The sequence below is a fragment of the Diceros bicornis genome, chromosome 25 (assembly GCF_020826845.1).
Source record: "Diceros bicornis minor isolate mBicDic1 chromosome 25, mDicBic1.mat.cur, whole genome shotgun sequence".
Taxonomy (NCBI): domain Eukaryota; kingdom Metazoa; phylum Chordata; class Mammalia; order Perissodactyla; family Rhinocerotidae; genus Diceros; species Diceros bicornis.
This window is the reverse complement of record NC_080764.1, coordinates 40,820,310-40,844,566: the sequence shown is the minus strand read 5'-3', so window position 1 is coordinate 40,844,566 and position 24,257 is coordinate 40,820,310. Positions and strand designations below refer to the sequence as shown.

Here is a 24,257-nt window from a genome sequence, read left to right as displayed (position 1 = left end):
GAAGATTTATGTGGTGACAGAGGATGATCATCACTTAGACATGGCTCAGATCGATGGAAATTGGCAGCTATTGTAGAGAATTATGCATTACTCACATTTGCTGACACATGATAACTACAATTTCAAATTTATGGCCGATCAAATTTTACCTTACTGACAGCACTGCTGATTAACTTCATTAATAGTTAAATTAGAAAACCAAAAGAGTATGTGAAAAAACTTAGCTAAAATAGTTAAGTTAGAAAACCAAAAGTATAAGTGAAATAAAATAAGTGAAAAGTGAGGAAAAAGAAAACACTTTACATTTTGCAGCAAGCTCTGTATAACTATACATTTGAAGATACATGGAATTTCTACTTAAGATGATACCATATTTCACTGATAAACAAGAGTCTGCTGTTGATGACTTTTTGGTATTTAGATATAAGAATCCTGGAATTATGGAGTTATTCTGAAATCCATTCTGCATATCAAATCTTATATGTCATAACTGTGTCCCTTCTCCTATCTGTATGGCCTGCCTCTATCCTCAGTATGTTTGAAGATTTTCTGCTCAAGCATGGTAGCCCAGGCCTCCTTTCTCTGGAACACATTTAGCCCGTTTTTTAAAACACATCTGAAAACCCCTCTGGGTTCCAAAGCCTTTCCTGACTAGAAAGAGAAAAATTAAAGAGGAGACCCAGATCAGTGATTTTTCGATCAAAATGTCCATCAGAGTGAACATGGACTCTATCCTCAGGCCACTGTATCAGAGGACGAGGGAGATAACGCCAGAAAAAAACTTGCTGCTGAAGGTTGCATACGCTCGATTCACCAGGTACCCACTGACTGAGGGAAACCAATGGACAAACGTCTACTTAGTATATCCATCACTGTCAACTTAACGGAGAATGTGGCTGTGTACCTTGATTATCAGGAAGAATATCTAATAAGTATTTGTGGGTTTTTCTTTTCTATTTAAATGAAAATGCTTTCTAAATATCCTAGAGCAAAAACTCTCCTACTTTCTCATTCTACCATTTGCTGAAGCACTTACTATATTCAAGCATTGAGATTAATACTCATTTCAACTAATAGAAAAACTATGGGATCGATTTTATTAATTGTATTTTGCAACTAAATGACTCAGATTAAATAATTTGCTCATGATCACCATCATACAGTCAGTAGGTGGGTAGTGCCAGATTTGGATTTTGTGTCTTTCTAAATGAAAAGCCTCTGTTCTTTGCTTTCAGAGTCAGAATACTTTAAGCTGGCCCTAATGCACTATACTTTTTCTTTGACTCAAATGAACTTGGAAGGTCATGTTTACATTAAAAAAAATAACAAAACGTGGATGATCTTAATCTCATAAGGTATTTTCAAATAATACTCCCAAAATAAATAAATAAGCAAACACTGCAAAATGTAGAAAAGCAGTAACTTTATACCATATTATATGGTAAAGAAATCATTTAAGATATTAAAATCACTTTAATCAGCCTGCATTTTTATTTACATTCTAGCATTCAGATAATTTTCAAACATCTTTAGAAATGACTTAGAAATTTCATTTCCCTCAATTTCCTCTCTTATCCCCTAAGTCCTTATATAGCTTCATTTGAGATCATAGCCTCTTCTAATTCTGTTCAAACTGCAATTTTTAAGAAAAAGAAAAGCCATTTTTGAGTGTCCTTTTTATCTTTCCTTGTGAAGAAAGTTATAGTTAGAGCTAAAGCTTTCTCTCTCTTCTCCAAGCACCCTTCAATAAATGGATTATGCTTCCAAGGCCCAGGTAGTTCCAAACCACAACAAAAACACCGCCAGAAGAGCTGTCACTTAGAAACCAAGGAATCAATAGATGCTTCCTATTCCTGCTTAATTTATTTCACAAATCCAAACACAGCAGAAGCTTGTTGATCACTTCCTGGCCATGTTTTCTTTTCTTTCCATTTATATATTCCAGTGTTATAATTCTTACCTAGTCCCTATCAGGCAGGCTCAGGCACATACCAAAGATCTTTCAAAATAGGACATATTATTCTTTCTAGTGATGGAGTTTTTACTTGCAGCTATAATTTAAATAAAGGCAAGTGCACTATGCTTTAATCTCATTTTGTATCATTGGTACAAGTGTGAAAAACATTCGAGATCCATTTGATATCAATTGAGAAGAATATTTATAGAGCCTAAGTCTATTATATATAATATATGTGAAATTATCTTATATGTAAATATTTATTCTTGTAATGGGTTAATTTTAAACTTTATTCTCAATTTTTTCAGCAAATTGTTCAATTTGTTTTATTACTTTTTTACATAATGATAGAAAGCTGTATATATTAACTAGTATAAGATCTGTTTTGTGGAACTTAGGCAGTATTACAAAGTATTGAATCAGCTAGAAGAGATTTTCTCATTAAATATATGTTATAAATTTATTTAGAATAAAATTATACGTAACTGCAAATGCAGTATTTTAAGATGTTTGCTCAGAGTTATTAAAATTATAATCTTGTTTAAAAGAAATTGTAATCAAAAAGCTTCCTTACATAAAAATATTGGTTTTATTGTGCTTCAGATGTCCTTTAGTCCTTCTGTACCCATCTGTTACTTATTTTTTTTTTTTTAATATTTATTTATTTATTTCCACCCCCCCAAAGCCCCAGTAGATAGTTGTGTGTCATAGCTGCACAGCCTTTTGGTTGCTGTATGTGGGACACGGCCTCAGCATGGCCAGAGAGGCGGTGTGGTGCGTCGGTGCGCGCCCGGGATCCGAACCCGGGCTGCCAGCAGCGGAGCGCGCGCACTTAACCGCTAAACCACGGGGCCGGCCCCCCATCTGTTATTACAAACGTGTTGTTTATGAATCGATGCTGCTACTTTAAAACGTAAATGAGGGTGTATTCCACTGGAGAGACCTTTCCATATGAACACAAAAGAGAGAGGTTAATAGATGCAGTAATTCTGATGGATGATTCTTACAAGAGGCACCTAAAAAGAAACAATCAATCAAACATATAGGTTCTAATTCTTACTAGAGAACAACAGATGTCAGAGCTTCTTAAGAAAATGTGAGCCCATCACGGAATGCTGCTGAGTTCTGCCCTGTTTCAAACTACTAAAAATGCAGTTGCAAAGCCACCTATATAAGCTAGGGAGGAACTCAGGGGAAAAGGGAGGTGACAGTTGGAAATGCTTTCATGTCCTGTGCAACTGTAAGTTCATTTGACTGTTAGACGGTGATCAGGAGGCTGCATGAAGTGATTCTGTTTCTGAGGAATGTATTTCTAAAGAGTTTGAACTATAGGATCACGAAACAAAGAAACACTACTGGTGATTTTGAAAAACCATATAAAGCCCGAGCTGGGAAGAACTGCATTCCAGAGTAGTTTAAAAATGTCATATGATTTCAAAGTAATTTAGTTTAAATAATTTTTAAACTTTTATATATACTGTATTTCATAGTCTAATAGTCAATATGTTAGTAAAGAAAAAATAAAAACGGCGGCTTTACCACTTGCATGCTTCGTTGGGAGTTTTGCTTGTCATGGAAGAAGGTAAAAGAGGAAATCTTAAGTTTGTGTTTTAACCCTGTTCAAATCCATTCTTTTAGCTTTCTTTCTACCTTTAGCCTTTCCAGATTTTCTCTTAACAAGCATTTTAAGTAATGGCATGAATTTTAGGAATTTTAAAAATATTTTCTACTATAATTTAAATATATACAGAATCTGGCAATACAGTGATCTGGAAAGTCAATGCTCATTTTTTGAGTGACTAAGTAAATATGTTTAATAATTTTGAAAATAGAAACACATTTCTGAATCAATTTTTCTCACTTAGTTCTTCATCTAAAAAAAGAAGCAAGTTCCTTTAGCAACTAATGAAATCATTTGGTGAGGTGGGTATAATGGACAGATACATTAACATGATTCCTGTCTCTGGGACACCACAGTCTGTTGGAAATGACCAGCAAGTAAAGATGCCAGTACAGAGCAGTAGCATTAATGTCACATGAAGAGAGGGTCATGGGATGCTCTGGGTACACAGGAATGATTCTCACTTAGATCAATGGGATCAAGGATGGCTTCTGGGAGATGTGAATTGGAATGAGGAACACTTCTGAAGAATTTCAATTGAGAAAAAGTAGGCTAGCTAAAATATCTACAGAAGGGCCTGCCATGTTTTTCCCTATAGAACTAAAAAGTATTAGTTTATACTTGAACTATATAAAACTTTCTATTAGTTCATGGTCTGTGTCCACATCCTGGCTAAGAAACATAGAGTGGAGGCAGAAAACAGTATGAAACCATTGGAATTCTATTTTTAATAGCCCAATATGGATCTGTCATCCATTAATTATCTAAAGTTTTCTTTAACAATACTTATATTTTCTTTCTACCTCTCTGAAGTACCACATTTCTATACTTGAATTGCCCAGTTTGTGGAATATTTAGTATTTGTTTTGTTGTTTTGTCTTAAGTTTGCTATTTCAAGCTTTAAGCAATTGTTAGTCCGTTAAATCTAGTGATTCAAGATTTCTGTGAGCAAGTTCATGTTGACCCAATCAATTGCCGTCATGTCTTTGTAGAAGTCAATTATCTCCTCTTTTTGTTTCTAAATGGAGATGTTATCTTTACAACCATATCTCCTGTAGCAGACTTCTTTGTCTCTGGATCGCAAGCAGTTTGTCATATAAGAGAAATGAGAAGGCAGTTGTGGGCTACTTTGCTTAAATCATGAGCAGTACTTATGCATTACTAATGGTAATTTGAAAATTATTTAGACAGAAGGACACTTAGTACCAGATAAAATGATCATCCTTCCAGAAGATGTAAGCTGTGTAATTGAACTGGAATAACTGTTAAATGCTGCATCTCTTTCTTTTCTATTTCACGTGTCATATTTTGGTAAGTGGACATGATCATTTACTAAGTACTTGATGCTGTACTTTGGCAACTTCATAGTAAAACCTTCTGACTCATGTTATTCAGAACTTATCAGAGACTAAATGTAATGTTGGTACATTCCTATTGTCTTTTTTAATGTCACATTATTTCCTATAACAAAAGTGTATTGAGATGAAAGTACTGGATTGTATTTTTTATTATTTTATAGGGTTTTCTCCTTTTTTTAGTTTTAAGGTACATTATTTTGGTTTTCTTTTGCTTATTTCAAACTTTTTGACTGTGTGGTTTGGAAAGTTTATGCAGAAGCTTGGGCCACTTAGCTAATTTAGGGAATTATTTTATAGGATTGTTACAAAGTTTAAATAACTTAATACAAGGTAAAGTGTTTAGGACACTGCCTGGTCTACAATAATCGCCCAATAGCATTCTCTTTAGGAATTATAACTAATATTATTTTCACTCCGCAGATCAATTACCTTTGCTTTTCTCCATGTAAACCTACTTTTTGTAACCTATAAATGATCAATAAAAACTGAACGTCACTACTAGAAAACTAACTCCAAGTTTATAACCTAAATACTACATCAACCAAATATGTCAACTTTGCAAAGAGACTGGAAAATGTGTTGAGTGTATCTGTGTGAGTGTGTTTGAGACAGGGAGGTGGGGAGTTGGCCTGTGTGTGTTCTCAGTCCTAATCTATATAGGATATTCTAAAAGCAAGCTGTCATTCAAACTTGTTAAAATAATTGGCTTATGGAACAATGAATTTGGTTAATCAGGATTGGGAATAAATAACTGCGTAACTTAACTCCTCCATTATTGTTTTGCTGAAATCTCTTCCCCATACTGCAGCCAAAGTAGTGTTTTGAAAATTCAACTCTGATCGAGTTACTGCCCCCTCCTATCCCGCTTAAAGCTCTTTAATGATTTTATAAAGTATAAGAAAAAAGTCCAAAATCCTTGCTGTGATATACAAAGGCCTCTGGGACCTGAATCCTCCTTATGTTCCCAGCCTGTGGCTCCTACTCCCACTTTGCGGTCTGTGGTTCAGTTCCCTGGTCAATGCTCAGTCACTGCAGAAGCTTTGCGTGTGCTGAGCCATCTCCCTGGAACACTTTTCCCTCCAGGCCTCACTCAACTAATTTTTAGTTATAATTTAGATCTCAGCACAGTGGCTGGCATATAGTAAGTGCCCAGGAATATATATATGTAGTATGAATGAACAGGTAACTGAATGTGTATTTTCGCAGAAGCTCTGTCATAAAGGATAATTTTAATTTTTTTCATTAGTTTTTCTTCTATATGAATTAGTTTTATATTAGAATAAAGTTCAAACTCAATTTAAAGATTCTTTTCTTTTTATTTATATTCATGTATCTGAAGTTTTAAAAGATTCATAATATGAGGTTAATAGAAGAAAAAGTCCTTTATCAGCTACTGTATTTTTTTTCAGATTTAGAGCTAATACGTTAATAAAGGGGAAGGGAGTAATACATTCTCTCACTAGAATTTTGGAAGATTTTGAGATAAGTCCAAAACTTAGCTCACCAAAAATGGAATGAGTGCACATATCAAATCTATCTCGAATAGTCACAGTTGTCATAGTCAGTATGCTGTATGTGATGTGAAACCTATTTTACAATTTGTGCTCTAAAGAAGATATTATGAAACTATAGCCATATAGACATAATAAAGTTAAAAAAAAATATATACATGTAAGCTTTGCAACATTAGTCTCCTGCAAATGCAAAATAATAAGATTTTATTATTAACTAGTAGTAATGCTAGTAAATTCTGATATGCTACTTAGAAAAATGATTTATTTTATGTGCACTAAATAAAAGAGAAATGAGACCCAATATGAAATGAGAAATTATTTCTAATCTTTAAAACATTGATCTTAACTTTAAATCTTTCAAGATTTTACTATTCACTATCTCCTTCTATTTGTTAGTTTCACACTATCTGGGATAAGAGTATTTGTTGTCTGAATTAGTTCTTAGAAAATAGGCATTAAATATTGTGTGATCTTTTTAAGCCTTTAAGAAATGTTTTTTTTTAGTACATGAAAATGTTAGTGTGTGTGTGTATATATATATACACATATACACACATATATCTCGAATGTCTCACACCATTAACATCCTCTGAGTAACAGTCAGAAGTGCACACACAAAAGTATTGCTATGCTTATTCTCTGTATCATCACAGACCATTATATTTCATTATATTTTATTCCATTGCCCACTCTTTGTTCTCTATCACTCTGACTTTGAAGTAACTCTTTCAAGAAATATATAATTTATATATCTCTCTATATAAATCTATATATATGAATCAGTTATAATTTACTTGGCTTCTTGACACACTCTCTACTCTTAGAAGTTTCTTCTACGTTGTCTTCCAACACAATGCTCTCTTCTTTTGACTGATTCTTAGGCATGTTCCGTTTTCTCTGTCCACCATGTGTTAAACATTAGTGTCCCCAAGGATGCTCAGCCATTTTCTCTTCTTGCTCTCTACATGTTCCCGGGGAGATTTCAGCTGTTCCCTCAGCTTCTGTTTACCTATATGCAAGCAATCTCAAACCTCTATCCTCAGCTCCCAAATCTGTTCTTTATTCCTTAGTTTTGCAAATTAAAGAGGGTAGTTAAGAGTGTGGACTTTGAAGACAAAATGCTTGGGTGTAAATGTCAGCTGTACTAATTGTTTATGTGACCTTGGGCAAGTTATTTAATATCTTTGTGCCTCATTTTCTCATGATAAAATATGGAAAATAGGGTACCTTATTTTGTATAGTGTATTCCATAGTGTAGTCGTGAGGGTTAAATAAATTACATATGTAAAATTCTTGGAACAGAACCTGGCACATAATAAGTGTTCCATTAGGTTTGTCATTGCTGTCGTTGTTATTACTGATTAAGCAAACACTATGAGCACAGGGAGATATAATACTGAGCAAACTAAATATGACCCCTGCTCTCCTGGAGCATATAGTCTATAATCCTGTATTCCAGCTTCCTAATAGATATTTGTGCTTGGTTGACCTACCGGTATTTCAAATACAAGATATTTAAATCCAAATCAAGTACATGTTTCCCCCTCAAATCTATATGTAGTCTTAATAACACTTAAGGTCTTTAAAATGGTTACCTGGTAAATTGAATATTACTTCGGTTACACTTTACAGGAGACAACCTTCCGAGGGTTTTTACAGGTCTGAAACGGGTTCACTCGCTTGCCAACAATCACACAGCAGAAAGTCCTGGAGCTGACACTTGAACCAGGATTGCTTTCCAGGCCCCGTAACCATGTAATAGTCTGTTCCCAAAGACACCATATTGCCTGGAACTTGGTGGATCCTCAATAAGCATTCTTGAATAAATGAACAAAATGAATCCTTTATTAATTCAGAGTTTTTGACTATGTCTATTTTACGTTCTGTTAGAAGACCGGGTAGTGGAAAGGAACCAACATTTACTGAGCACTAAACATTTACGTACCTTAATCATTCATTTGTCATACTTCATCTCATTCTATCCTCATAACTCTAAGACTAGTCCCATTATCACCATTTTAAAGATGAGAAAACTCAGGAGTTTGAACAGTTTTCTCAAGATTCCTGACCTGGTATGTGTTAAAAGTCGCAATTCAGTTCCAAATCTGTCTAGTTCTAAGGACACACAATCTTTCTACCACACGCGATGTTCATTTACTTTGCCTGGCAATCTAGAGAGAGCAGTTTCCTCTTACACCACAGTTTTAGCTTTTCACAACATATATGTCAAACATTTCTGTCAAATCACTTGTTTCAGATAAGTCAGAATAAAAGCATTGACAAGGCAAGTCACCTATGTATCTATTTATAGAGCCTTAGACAGAACCCAGCTGCGTGATTCAAAAACTCAAGCATGTGAATTAATCCCCTATTATATCTTTTTGATATGATGTTGGAGAAAGTACTTATTCCTTCTGTGTTTTTTTATACATATAAAATACTCAAAAAAGTTAATATTCATAAAAGCATTGTCTTGCAAATAAGTATTGAGACAAACAAGTGAAATAATCATTGATTTCTGAATTACATATGACTATTAAGTAAGTATATGCTTCTACTCACTTTAATTTTTCCAGTATACTACTGAACAATTCCTTGTTCAAAAACTAAATACCAGGGGCCAGCCTGGTGGCATAGTGGTTAAGTTCGCGTGCTCCGCTTCAGTGGCCCAGGGTTTGTAAGTTCGGATCCTGGGCATGGGCCTACACACCACTCATCAAGCCATGCTGTGGTGGCGTCCCACATATGAAATAGAGGAAGATTGGCACAGATGTTAGCTCAGGGCCAATCTTCCTCACCACCCCCCTCAAAAGAACCCCTCAATTTCAAGGATAGTAAATGAAATATTAGCTAACATTTCAGCATACACTATTAGGGACAGTGATGTAGTTTTATGTTCTTGTGTCACAGTAGAGAATGGCATCCTAGCCAGCCTAGTACAACAATGACATATTTTGTGAATTGTTTTTTCTCACACATCTTATGTACAATTTAACAAATATTTATTAAATGTATACTGTGGGCAAGGTGACACTATGGAGGATATAAAAGAAGCTAAGATATCATTTCTGCCCTTGAGGAATTAATCATCTGATAGCGAAGGCAGACATGTATGCAATCAACTGCAGTGTTTGGAAGAATAAAGTGAGTCTTTTAAGAGCAAACAGAGTGCTCTGGTAGTAGAAAGAGAGCAAGGCGAGAGGGCAGAGCAGTGTGGAGCTTGGATTGAAGTGGCAGGATATTAAAGGGAAGACATCCGTTATGAAGCTAAAGCACATATAGGCAATAACATGATAAGAGCCTGGATTCATCCGTGGATGGATAGAATAGAAGGGAAAGAATATCAGGGACATTTCAGGGGAAGAATCAATAATATGTGACATTTAATCAGATGTGGGAGGGGAAATAAGGTGGAGTCAAAGATGAATTAAGTTTTCCTATCAGATACTGAGCTAGGGAACACAAAATAAGAAAAAGCTGTGAGGGAAGTGTGCAAAATTTCATTTGAGGTTTGTGGGTTTAATATACCAGCAGGACATCTATAAGTAGATAGCCATCGGGAGGAAATTTGAGTCTAGAGCATAGGAAAGAGGCCAATGCTAAAGATGTAGTGTTAGGAGTCATCATCAAAGCAGTGATATTTGAAACTATTGGAGTACATGAGAGAATACAGAAACAGTAGAGAGCTGAGGATAAAACCTTGGGGGGTTTAAAATGGATATGAAAAAGGAAGAGTAAGCAGAAAAAGAGACTAAAATATAACACAGAACTACAAAAATCAGAAAGTGTGCATTGAGACAGAACCAAAGTTTTGAGACGGTGGAATGGTGCTTAACAATCTCAATGATGTAGAGAAGTTGAAAATTAGGTGTTGGATTTGACAATGACAATTTGAGGTTCATGATCACGTTAGTAGAATGCACAGGGAAGCCAGATTGCTAAAGATTTAATAGATATATGGAAGTAAATGCAGAAAAGTTTACTATGAAAGTTTCATAGTAAAGAGGAGAAAGGTGAGTATATGGTTAAAATGGTAGGTGATGTGGTGTTAATATTTTGGCTTAGTATGGATAAAATTGAACTTGTTTGTAAACTGGTAGAAAAAAGAAATAGAGAAGAAAAAGAATAAGGATTCCTAACTCAAGGTTCATAGAGTAGGAGTCTATTTTTTGATTGTTTTTTCTCTTTTAAAAGCATAAACAATATATTAAGTGTATGTGAATTTTTATTGGAAGAGTCATGAATTCTCGTAAGGATCTATACTCCCCACTGCAACCCCCAAAGAAGAAACTTTGGAATCTCTGAAATATACAGAGGGAAGATTTTATGGGCAATGCCCAAGGAAACAGGATGAAATTAATTCGAGAGGATGTGTATTCTACATCATTTCGTTGAAAAGTTCATCTGCGAATTTCAAAGTTTTCCGTGTATGTTTATAACAAATTTGAAGAGAATAACTCATATCATCTCTTAATTTACTCTCAATTTTGAAAAGCAAATAGACCTAAAATGATCTTCACTGTGTACATTACTTCAATAAATGATTACTGAGCACTTGCCTAATCTGTGCCAGGCATACTGCAGGGTAGACTCAGACAATTAGGCAGGACACCTAACCTAGCTTTTAAGGGAACCATGCCAATGTGGAATTCAGTAATATTTTTAGCAGACATAATATCTAAGCTAAGACATGAAGAATATGTTCATTAAAAAAATGTTTATAGAGTGCCCATATGGGCCAGACACTATCCAAGGTGCTGGTATCATGGTCATGATAAGACAAAAATTCCTGCCTTCATGCATTGTAGCCTGGGGGAGACAAATAAACAAATGGAAAAATAAGCAAAGTCTATAATGTCAGGTCTTGATAAGTATTATAAAGAAAATATATATGGGGAAATTGTATAGTGGCAATGGAAGTCTTCCCTACAAAGGTGACACTTGATACAAGACTGGAATAAACTGAGAGAATGAGCCGTGCAAATATCCAGGGAAAGATCATGAGAGGTAGAGCGAAGAACAAGTGGAAGGCCCTGGGTAGGAACATGGCTTCTGGGCTGGAAGAATGGCCGGTGTGTCTAGAGCAGACTGAGGAAGACAGAGAATGGTGGATGAGTCCAGGAAAGGCCTTATGGGCTGCGGTGAGGAATTGGAATAGGAATAAGTCAAGTGAGGACTGGAAGGAGTAGCTTGACTCATTCCAGAAGTTTGATTTGACTGTGATTTAAAAACTAAGGGAAGTGTGGGGAAATAAGGTTGGAGAAGTCAGCAGGTCCAGGAAATAAAGGGCCTTGTAAGCATAAGGAGTTCAGACTTACCCTCAGAGCAAAAGTGAGCCATTGAAGATTTTAAATGGAGGAGGGACATAATTCATCATTTTTGTATTTTCACTGGGTATTTTATGAAGAATCCCTTGGCAGGGGATCAAGATTATCTTCAGGGAGAAAACTTTCAAAAGATGGCCTCAGACTCAATGTATGCTGCCCTTTCCACTAGGACTTTCTCTTCTAATAATGGAACTTGTTAAATACTCAAGTATTTTAGGAAAGTTAATCTGATATTGGTGTGTAGGATGGTTTGGAGGTAGAAGATTACTCCAGAGTTTGTTGCAGTAATCCAGGTATAAAGTGATAAAGACCTGAGTCAGTGGTCTCCATGTATTAACGGTAGAAATAGAAAGAAAAAGGCAAGTTGCTGCTAGAGACATTAAGAAAGAATGGATAGAATTGTGCCAGATTACAGAAACAGGGAAGGAAGTAAAGATGACTCCGTGTGCTGTTCATGACTAAAGTAACTGTCATTTGTATTTGTGTTTAGTCCATTATAAACCTCAATAAACCCTACTTAAATGAATCAATGAATGAACACGTGACCAAATGAGAAAGAGAGGAAACAAGGTTGGAGGGGGCTGAAGGGGCTTGGGGTTTTAGTTTTAGGTATTTTGAGTCTGAAAAGAAAGTGCAAAGATCTTTGCCTAAATTAAAACAAGTCATCATCATCACTATGTTTATTTCACATCCTATGCTATCTCAGCAGTATTATAAAAATTAGCCAATTTAGCTAGGTTCACCTATCTTTTAGCCATACACTAAGAAATATGCAGAGTGTTATGTCAATGAGCATGAGCCTGGAAGCCTAATAGCTGGGGTTCGGATCTCAGCTCAACCCCTCACTATTGTTGTGACCTTAAACAAGTTATATAATCACTCTACTCCTGAGTTTCCTATTCTGTAAAATGGGGATAGTAGTATTATCTTTGTCATAGGATAGTAAGGACTTGATGAATGATCCACTACCCACTAGCCTTCAACAATACACTAGAAATCTGAGGTTTGCAGATCAAAGACATCACTAGATAACTTAATTGTCCAAGAATCTCTTCCAAGAGATACTGATTATTTATCTCTTTTTACAAGACATTGTGTTGAGTACAATGCTTCAGATTGAAATAGGAATTTTCTAATATAGTAGGTCTAGATAATTGTATACATTTTCTTACTCTACAGTGCCTAAAGTTCTAAGAGTTTTTGAAATAAACATATTTTACAGATTTATATGTACATATTTTAAAGAACATGAAATTAAAGTAGCATAATTTTTTTTAGTTTTACATATTATTCTAAAATTTCATCTGTGTATCATGAATAAATGGTTCAGTCATTAATTTGGCTTGGTTTTAAACTTTAGAAAATTTCTAACTTCAATTTTCTGAATGGCTCTCTTTAGTTCACAGTGCTTTTAGAAATATAAAATAATTCTAGGAATTAAAAATAAATATCCTAGTCTCCCTTTCCCCAATATAATTGATGGACTCAAAATGTTAGTGATTCTTGGGTAGCTTTAACTGTTGTAAATTATAGGCTTTTACATCTGATTTAAGAAACAGATAAGTGTTTAATTTAATTGCTTGATTGTTGATACAGTTGTCGTCTATTTATATTATCTTCAGATTTCCCAAATAATACATAGAAGATATGTCATTTTTAAAAAATAGTTAATTTATGAAGTTTAGAATCAAAAGTTTGTGATTTGATACATGAACAAGCTATTTCAATAGGGGCTTCCTTGTTCCATTGCAGTGTACTTGCTGTGTCTGGGTTTTCTCATATCTAGGTTCTTCTGACACTGACAATGTGACACAAAAATGTAGAACATTCTAAATATTTTGATCAAATTAAACTGTTATACCATAAAATAAACTTTAAAAAATTGTATAATTTACTTCATTTATTTGTTTATTGATATGCTCTTTTCTCATTAAAATATAGCGCCTCTTCCATAAATTATAAAAATTTTTATTGTGGCTTAACTATAACCTGGTTTATTTAGTGCTTATTTACATGAACAAAGCTTAGATTTATTTCCTTAGTAACAATACATAGCAATTCAACCAATGGCAGTATACTCTGCCTTCATTATTGTAGTTAATTTTTGATGATTTTGTTGCCTTTTTATGAAAGCTTATATCTTTTACAATTTCTTGCATTTTAAATACATTTTCTAAAATATTTACTATGTATATATTTCTTCAGGTCTTTATTTTTGTATTTGACACTCCAACATTGGCAATGGTATTGAATTTAGCAAATAGTAACAGAGTATTAATTGAATTTAACAGGAACTTAAGCATCATGGAGGCAGAGACTTTATCTGTCTTGTTTGCCCCTGTGACCTGCAAAAGTGCCTGCCACAAAGTTGGTGCTCAATAAATATGTGTTGATATAAAGGAGAGATAGAAAGACAAGATAAAGAGAAAGATGAATTAATAAGACAGTTTTATCAAACTAAAAAGCTTTTGCTCAGTGAAGGAAACCATCAACAAAACAAAAAGGCAACCTATTGAATGGGAGAAGATATTTGCAAATCATGCATCCAATAAGGGGTTAATATCCAAAATATATAAAGAACTTATATAACTTAATATCAAAAAACAAACAACCCAATTAAAAAATAAGCTGAGGACTTGAATAGACATTTTTCCAACGAAGACATACAGATGGCCAACAGGCACATGAAAAGATGCTCCACATCGCTAATCATCAAGGAAATGCAAATCAAAACCACAATGAGATATTACTTCACACCTGTTAGAATGGCTATTATAAAAAGACAAAAAATAACAAGTGTTGGCAAGAATGTGGAGAAAAGGGAACCTTGTACAGTGTAGTGGGAATGTAAATTTGTGCAGCCACTATGGAAAACAGTATGGAAGTTTCTCAGAAAATTAAAATAGAACTGTCATATGATCCAGCAATCCTACTTCTGGGTATTTGTCTGAAGAAAATGAAAACACTAATTCAAAGAGCTATATGCACTCCTATGTCCATTGCAGTATTATTTACAATAGCCAAGATATGGAAACAACCTAAGTGTCCATCAATAGATGAATGGATAAAGAAGATACGGTATATATATATGATGGAATATTACTCAGCGATAAAAAAAGAATGAAATCTTGCCATGTGCAACAACATGGATGGACCTAAAAGTATTATGCTAGGTGAAATACGTCAAAAAGAGAAAAACAGATACCGTATAATTTCACTTGATGTGGAATCTAAAAAACAAAACAAATGAACAAACCAAACAAAACAGAAACAGACTCAGATATAGGAAACAAACTGGTGATTACCAGAGCGGGGAGTAGATGAGGGGGCAGGCCAAACAATTGAAGGGGATTAAGAGGTACAAACTTTCAGTTATAAAATAAGTCAGTCATGGTGATGTAATGTACAGCATAGGGAATATAGTCAATAATGTGGTAATATCTTTTTATGGTGACAGATGGTAACTAGACTTATTGTGGTGATCATTTCATAATTTATATAAGTATCAAATCACTGTGATATACACCTGAAACTAATAGGATATTGTATGTCAACTATATTTCAATTTTAAAAAAAAGAGTTCTTGCCCTCAAGAGACTTAGAGGCAAGATAAGAAAATATGATATGTGCATAAAAAACTGTGAATAACAATCAGTACAATAATGTATACCCCAATATACCGTAATTATATGTGCTTTCAGCATTTAAGACTGGGAACCTGTAGGCTGTAGTGTTTTCAAATTTGAATTTGTATCAACTTTATATTAAAAAGAATAATTATATCAATAATAGTAACACTAGCAATAGCCAACCCAATAGGGCTTATTATGTGCTAACATTTTAATTGAATTAATGTATCCAATCCTTGTAACAGCACTATTGAAGAATTATTATTATATCCACCTTTTTTAGATGAGGAAATTGAGGATTATATCTAGGAAGTGCTGCAGGCTGGATTTGAATTCAAGCTGTCTGAAGACAGAACCCAATGACAACCAAAAACTAAGTCTTTAAAAGATAAATTCAGTCCTCTAATGTAAATATCACGTATTTTTTTCATACAAGATTCCATTCTCTTTTTCTTAAATTGGATTTATAGTAAAATAGTAATACTTATATATAATCATAACAATAGAAATATTATTTCAAACTATTTAAAGTTTAAATGTATTAAATAGAATAAATGTTAATAAATTATGCTTTATTGAAAAATTTATTAAAAGAGTACCTTTTGAAACAAGCAACTAAAAATCTAAGAAAATGTCAATGTTCTGCTGGTTTTAACATTTTTGTATCTCTAGATTTCTAATTTCACCTACACATTATTGCTCGTTCTCATTCCCTGCTCCACTCATACATGTGAGAAAGTCTGCTGGAACTTGAGCAACTGATTGCTGTGCAGAGTAAATTTTTAAAGTCTTAGCTTATTCAATCCAAGAATTATTGTTAAATTGAGGCTGTGACTGACTCAGTGCCATAAAATTAATTACTTCGGCTTTAGTCTCCTATAATGTATTATATATGTGCCTTCCACGCTTGTGTGCTTTTCCTAAATCTATTCTCCCAATGATTTTTACCTTCACTTCAGACCAGAGTTCACCTAAATTCCCACAGTGGTCAACTGTTGCTGGTAATCTAGTTATTAATCTAGTCATCTAGTAATTAATATAACACTAACAATGGTCAACAGAACACGTGCATGACGGCTAGTTTTAGCAAACCTCTAGACTAGATTCCTTTCCTAACTAAATTTATCTTGTAAATTTAGTTTATACCTCTTTGAATAATTTAAAATCAAACTTGAAAATAAATTTACAAAAGAAAAAAGAAATTATTCATTTGTCCTCACTAACAAAAGAATAAAGAAACTGAAGGCAATCAGTTGAACAAAAACAGGTTGTTAAAATTCAGTGTATTCTGTGTTGAGATTTTAGAAATAAAAAAAAATGAAAGTAGATGCATTGTTTTGTGGGTTAAATCAGACAAGAGAGCCAAGCTTTTCAGACTCACTTTTTGTGATCAATTCACAATGAAAAATTATATAAAATTCCTTGTGGCTTTCATCTCACATTGACTAATGTGGTAAAGGATTTCTCCCTGACATTTTTGCTTAAAAAAAAATCCAAACAAATCCTAATTCTAATAATAAAGCAAAAACTTGTCTTTCTAAGTATTTTATGCTATTTTAACATTGCATTCTTAGAGAGAAGTCAAGTGCTATGTTGGTTTGACCTGGACCATGTGTTGTAGCAAGGAAATGTGAAGTCTATGATGAGAAAGGCACTACAAATGATAGCTTCCGCTATGCTACTAATAAGCTATGAGAAGTTGGGCAAGTGAATTTCCATTTCTGAATATTTTTCAAGGAGGAGAATCATTAGCCCCTTTTGAGAATCTGATGAAAATGCACAAATACATAAATGCCTACAACTTTACATAATATTTCAGGGAGTTTGTGGACTTCTTGGAGCTATAGTCCCCACCAATAGGTAATGAAACCAAGAACTAGATCATCCCTAAAGTACTTTTACATTCTATGTTTCTAATACAATTTGCAAACATTGTGTCCTAAATTATTTTTTAACTGGGAAAAAAATTTGAATCACACAAGTAGAAGGCTAGCTCTACCACTTTTTCCCTGACTTTTTGCCTTTGCCCTTTGCAAACAAGATTCTTCTTACACAAATATCCTATTGAGCAACTTCGCACCAGGAATATTCAAATGTAATTATTCTTTAAATTTCCATGTCTCGGGTAATTTGCTGGTGTATGATCTGTGATTTGTTTATACATAAGGTAAAAAATCTGAAGTAATGCATCAAAAACTAATCATTTATATTTTCTTTATCAAGGTTCACTGCATCTTTTAACCTACATTGACTACTATAAAGTTAATTTTCCATATTAGAGCAATACTCAGATTAGTCTTTTAAAAATTACACTGTAAAAAAATGAACATATGTCAAAATGAAGGCCATCATAAGCAAATAACCTTTGGTAGTTTTCCTTGGAAAACCATATCTTAAACACATTCGTCTAGATTATTTAAGCTGTTTGGTATATTGAAACAATTTGTATCTAATCCAATAAAATTTGTAATACATATATTTAATGGAAGAAAATCATTGATAAATTAAGAAACTTCTCACCCTGCGGAAGCAGTCTATGTCTATTAAAATTCTTAACTTATTAGACATTTTCTTTTGTCTATGAGCTTTTATGAATTCACATCTATGCCATAAAAATATAATCTTTTAATATTACAAAATTTGAAGTATATACATTTGGTTTATGGTATATTCCTGTAAGTTCGCCTGTCTAATAAAGGATGTTAGAGACTCCTGTATCTGTCTCTATTTCTAAATTGATAATAACTAAAGGATCTAGAGTTATCAAGAGAATTTTCTGAAAAATGATTGGATCTTACTCCATAATCATTGAACATAGAGTCTAAGGGAAGTATGTTAGGACAAAATGTATTTTGCTTTCAAGTTAATTTTCTCACCTTTTATTTTTCATATATTTGCTTTTCCCAAACTGGTTTTATTTATACCTTTTCCATAAGCTACAACAACTCTAAATACTGTTTTTAATGATGAATCACCAGGAGCACATTTATTAGTCTAATATGCTCCCCTTTACCATGCAAAGTTGGCCTTGCTTGAAAGTAACTTAGGAAGAGGAATAAATGATTGGTAGCCTCTGGGAGACAATTTTCTAAATTTTCCCTTCATTTATACATTCCAGATGTATTTATGGAGCTACTTCTACACAGAATGATGTTCCAGGCCCTAGGTATGCATCAGTGAACCAAACGTAAAAAAACTCTAGCTCTTATAGATTTTTGAAGAGGTGGTATTGGCAAGAGAAGGAAACAAACAAGCATATATGTAGAGTAATGATAAGTACTATAAAGAAAAATACAGCATTGCTTATAAGTTAAGAAAATAAATCAACCTACTAATCATCAGGGAGCAAGAAAATTAATTTTTAAAGCAATATGATAAATTTTACTCCTGAGAACAGGTAAAAGAATTTTTTTGAATCATGATAATTGTCCTCACCCACCCCCACCCCAATCTACTATTCAAAGAGTAACTAAAGGGGTTAGATCCTTCGGTGGCTTCCCAAGGTTCCCTCCCCTGGGATCCTCAGCAGGGGCTGACCCCCGACTGCCTTGACACCCTCCACATTTCTCCACACTCACTATGTTACAACCACATTGACCTTTTGTTGTTGTTCCTCAAACATATAAAGCTCCTTTCTTCTCAGGACTTCAAGCACATATCGTTCCACCTTGAATCTAATCCTTTACCGCCCCACCCCCCCATCCAACTAATTCCTAAAAGTGATTTCTGCACAGAAGCCAATTCTGGATGGGGCTCCCTTGCCCTCACTTGCCTAGCATCTTTACCTGTCCTTTTAGAAACTTATTACAATTTAAATTATGTAATGACACATACTCTCTGTGTGGATGCGTTTATCGTCTATCCCTTTCCTTAGCCTGCAAGCTCCCCGGGGTGAAGTGAGAGAGTTGCTGAGGCAGCTGTTTCTCTCCTTTGCCAATGAACTTTCAGTGTCTTGCACCCTGCCTGACATGAAATAAGCATTTAGAAAATTGTTTCTGAGAGAAAGAATGAATTTCCCTCAAAAATGTGTTCAGTTTACAACACATGGTTTTATGCAACACGTGGCAAAGTGGGTTCCGGTGGGAGCTGGTAATATCCTTTAAACCATGTGACTGAGCAAATGATTCTAGTTGGATCTTGTGTTTTTAAATCTATGTTACACACTGTTTCTGTCCCAGACTCTGCTGGAAGTCTATTGCTTGCTCGTAGGCTCATAGTCCCAATGACAGATGGTTTTTAATCTTTGCTATTTGGCTTCCAGAATGGGTGTTTATTACTAACTCGTATTCTCTCCAACATGTAGAAAATGACTGGGGTGGCCATGCTCTCTGAGGAATCAGATACTTTCTGGGACCTATATAGAGAAAGGTTTTAAATGCTTTCTGGGGGGAAAAGCCACTTATGCTTGGAATCATTGAGAAGAGATCCAATTATGAAAAGCCACAATTGTGTAAACCGTTAAATACTTCCAGGTAGCAGTAGCTCAGGACTTGATTGTTTGATCACCTCGCCCAATACTCTGAAGGGCACACACAAGTATGCGCATAAACACGCACGGTGTTGGTGATGTTTTCTACTTCTTTCAACATGGGAGATTAGAATTCTCCTTGAGGATGGGAAGAATCCTCCTTCAGTGCCTAGCATATCCTAAATCTCCATTGTGGCACTTATAAATTCGTAGTAATATTTCATTTTATTTTCATACCTGTCTCTCCAACTCTTTCAGAGGCAAGAAAATATCTTTTCTCTTTTTTATCCCCAAGACCTGGCTAAAAAAAAAAAAGGTCCATAATAGACACTCAATATTCATTGAATGAATCACAGATAACAATAAGTACTTACAATGGAAACAGCCTGAACTGGAGTCAACCATCCCTTGTCTATGTCAGCCAGGCGCAATGGAACTCAGAAACCACCCAGGGAATAAGTCTCTCTTATGTAGCGTCTGTTCCTTTAAACCAAGGACTAAGGTTTTCCCAACCCCAGTATACCCTCAGAAGATTTTCCTGAGTGGATTTATGCCAGAATATTTCTGGTCCATTAGTTGGCAAATAGGATTCCTTAATAACTGCAAAGGAACTATAAAATTCTATTCAGAATATAATGAAAGCTGTGGAGGATTGTGTATTCATTTATCTTGTAGTAGGAAAACTTGAATCCTCAAATAACAGAGTGTTGCCATGTTAGCTTCCTCAGGAGAACTGAAACCCAAACTGTAAAGAGAGCAGAATGGTCTGATTAGTATCAGAGCCACTGGAATCTGCAAAGCCTTCATTCTTAATTGAGACTACAAGATTCAGCTGATAACTTAAAGTCTCCCCACCTGTGTTTCTACATTTCTTACCTAGTTCTTTGAGATTTCATATTCCAAAATCATTACTTAAAAATCTCAAATATAAGGTGGTAGGTTGCTCTATATAAACGAATAGATAAATGCAATGAAGAGTGTATTAAAGAAAACAGAAAAAATAAAAGGAAGGGGGAAAGAAAAGAAAAAAATAAAAGAATAGGGGAAACAAAGGAGAGAGAGAGAGGAGGAGGAAAGAACAAAGAAAGCAAGGAAGAAAGGGGACTATTAAAATATTTGATAGAGCTCCTCCACAACTCGGATGCTTTTGTATGTGCAGTATTTCAATGTCCTTCCTAGGTAAATAACAATGCCTTTCTTTTTATTAGCACTGCTGCAGCTGCTGTTGCTTACAAAGAGATTCACAAATCAAAATAGACTCAGTTAGCTTTTCAATATTTCTGAAAGGTGGGGGAACACTGCCAGAGAAGGATGGCACTCCAGTATCCTAACAAGGAATCTTGTTAGCAAAACAAAGTATGAATTGCTTAGAGATAATTCCCCACGGTTGGTAATTCCACCAGGGGCCTTCTGTGGCAGCACAGGCTATTTCTCCTCTATGGACCAATGCCATTGAACAGAATATGTCAGAAGAAATATGAAAAAGTTGCTTTTTTGAAACGTTTATTCTTCTAGAGTTTTCTTTTTGTCAGCATGATTCATACCTGTTGGTTCTTAGCCTGGAGCACCTAGCACAACCAGGAATTGAGGAAGCAGGATGTGAATAATGAATAGGCTGCTTAAGCAGAAGTCTGTGTACCCAGTCAGTAGTAAAGGCAAGTGCAGAGTTGCAAGCCTGCATTTTCATGCATTATTTCTGTTATTCTCTCTCTCCCAAGGGAAAACGAGAACTAGCAAGAGCTTGAGTGACAAACGCCTGGATTCAGATTGGAAGACTGTTCATTTGCCTATTGCTTCGTTCCCCGAAATTGCACTACAACTGCCTGATTAAGGTATTTGGAAAAAACAGAAACATTGATAGATTTTGTTGATGATCATCCCCCATCCCTATACATATCTTGTGATATGTGGGGAAAAAAAGCATTTGTGCAGAAGATTGGAGAACAGTACCTCTTACTCTAAAAAACTGTTTTTATGATATTAAAGGAAATATTAGTATTTGTCACATCTTTTGAAATTATTACTAGTATTAATGCCTTTGAAGTGCTAGTTTAGTTTATGGGGCACTGATGACTTATATAATGTTTTTGCTTTCTCCCACTCTCATTTTGTACTTCCTCAAATCCAAAGTTGTCATGGTTCATTATCTGTAGATGATCTTGAGCAGCCTTGCATTCTAAAAGAATATGCCATGGCATCTGCCTCTGTGCTTTTGAGCCCTGCTGTACAGATGATTTTTAGCAAGAGTATTGAGTAAGAGGGTGGGAGTGAAGGCGGAATTTGTCTCAGTCTTTCTTTGTGCCCTACTATGTCTCATTCCTTCATATATGCCTAATTCAACAATGAGGTACATATATCACATTGTGACTAGTACATATGTTAGAGTACATAATTGGGGGTGTAAAGTATCTGCTTGAATGTCTTAACTAATGAATTCCATTAAATTCAATTATCATTCTTAGACTCTTCATTAACCAATCAAATTGCTTCTTTGGTCTAAGACGTTTCTAACACACTTTGAATCGGCATAAACACAATTCTATGAAGTTAATTGGAGGTGATTAATTATCTCACTCATCATTATTTAGAGCCCCGTGTTAGTGACGTTTTGTATTTCTAAAGAATCTCCTTTCACGCTATTCTCATTGTTTACAAAGAAATAATGTTCACTGTGAGACTGTGTCTTGAAGACTTCCTTCCCCTATTTGCATCTTAGTTTTTTCCTGAGGAAGTTGACTACAATGGGTCTCCATTATGAAAGTCATATAGAAATAAATCAACTATACCCTCCTACAAATTCACAGACTTATTAAATAAATCTGTCCAGTAGGCTTGTGTTATATCACAAGTCCTTCACCTTTTGGGTATGAACTATTTCAATACTAGAAGTTTTGCGGTATGATACTACAGTATAGGATCACAGTTGTTATTGTTGAAACATATTTTCTTCTAATTTTCATAATTTCTTTACATGGATTATTAAAACAAAAACAAAGTGGTTCTGAAAATGCATAGACTCAGAATCAAAAGCACTTTAGTTTCCTAGGAAATAGTTGTCACAGTGCTCACGTATAATGGTCATTTCATCATCTTATAATGAAGGGCACGTGCCGATGTTCTGGCAGGGCGGTTCTTACCATACAGTTCTTAAAATATTTCCATTTTGTTCTCTTCTACTTGATGCCTTTTAGGAACAATTTTATCTTCTATTCTGCAGATATTTTGAGAAATATCTCAAAATGTAACCTGAAGTCAATCTACAGAATCTATTCCTGGGTTCTATCCCAGGCTGACTTAAATCAGAAGCTTTGCGAGTGGGCTCTAGAAATAAGTATGTGTATCAGATGATTCCAGTGCCCTCCAAAGTTAAGAACCACTACTCTACACTATGAGAGCAAGGAAACAGCTGAGAGGAAACCAGTGTAAAACTATACATATAATTGATGTCAAAAATAAAAATATTGAAATTAAATTTAGATTTGGACTTTTTCCTACATATTTATATTTCCTGGGACTGTTCAAAGGATTTTAGACTGTTTTTTTCCCCTATCTTGTGAGTCTTAAATGTTTTGAAATTAAAAATTCAAGTTAAGGATGTCAAGGAAATGAATGTCTATTAATTTACAAGCTTCCCAAAGTTGCCAAATAATAAATGATCTCTATAATAGTAAAAGGTATTAAATTCATAATTTGTACAATTGTTATTTTCACATTTGAATCTTTAGTTTTACAAAGCTCTCTAAATAACAAGTCACTCTTTCAACATTAGATATATCTAATAAGCACTACTTCTTTAAGAATTCTACCTGTACTTTTGTTAAGGTTTCCATTGAGATAGCTCCTATGGGTGTTGAACTTTCAAAAGATAATTTTTTGGTACAAATAAGTTAAACCTTTTGGACTGAGGGTTCCCCATTTATTCATAAGTGAACATGTCTGTGTTATCTAATTTTAGTAAGAGAATTTTCTCATAGCTTTATTTTTAGTGCAAACAAGTTATACATTGTTTGCCAACTTATTATGCCAAACTGTGAAGCAAGTATACACTTCAGTGAGAGTTAGGGGACAATGAACTGTCTTCTGAACCATGAAAAGACAGAATGTTGTGATTACCTCTGGCACTGGGCGAGAGCAAACAGCAACATTGTAGTAGGAAAACTACAGAGAATGTTTGACCCAAGAAATTAATTCTTGCTTCCTACGTGGTAGACTCCACTGAGACAAGGGTCTAAAAAGGGAAAATGGTCAAAATCTTTAGGTTTTCAGGTGAACTTACTTTATGAAATAAATGTGTCTTAAAATGATTGGAATAATTGTTTTCCAAATCCATAAGAATCCTTTTATAAATTAAAAAATCCTTTCTTTTCAGCAAGTTTCAAAGAT

The 24,257-nt window shown here is 34.5% G+C and overlaps 1 protein-coding gene across 3 annotated transcripts in view; it reads left to right on the top strand.

Annotated features, from left to right (window-relative positions):
* Nucleotides 1-24,257, top strand: part of SYT1 (synaptotagmin 1) — a 518,259-nt gene that overhangs the window by 90,924 nt on the left and 403,078 nt on the right. For 2 of the 3 annotated variants that reach the window (XM_058568732.1, XM_058568734.1), the window contains exon 1: nucleotides 21,589-21,706. The exons of the other annotated variant lie outside the window; for it this stretch is intronic. The gene's annotated coding sequence lies outside the window, so the exon portion shown is untranslated. Of the gene's footprint in view, nucleotides 1-21,588; nucleotides 21,707-24,257 lie in introns of those variants that run through there. 3 annotated transcript variants of the gene reach the window in all.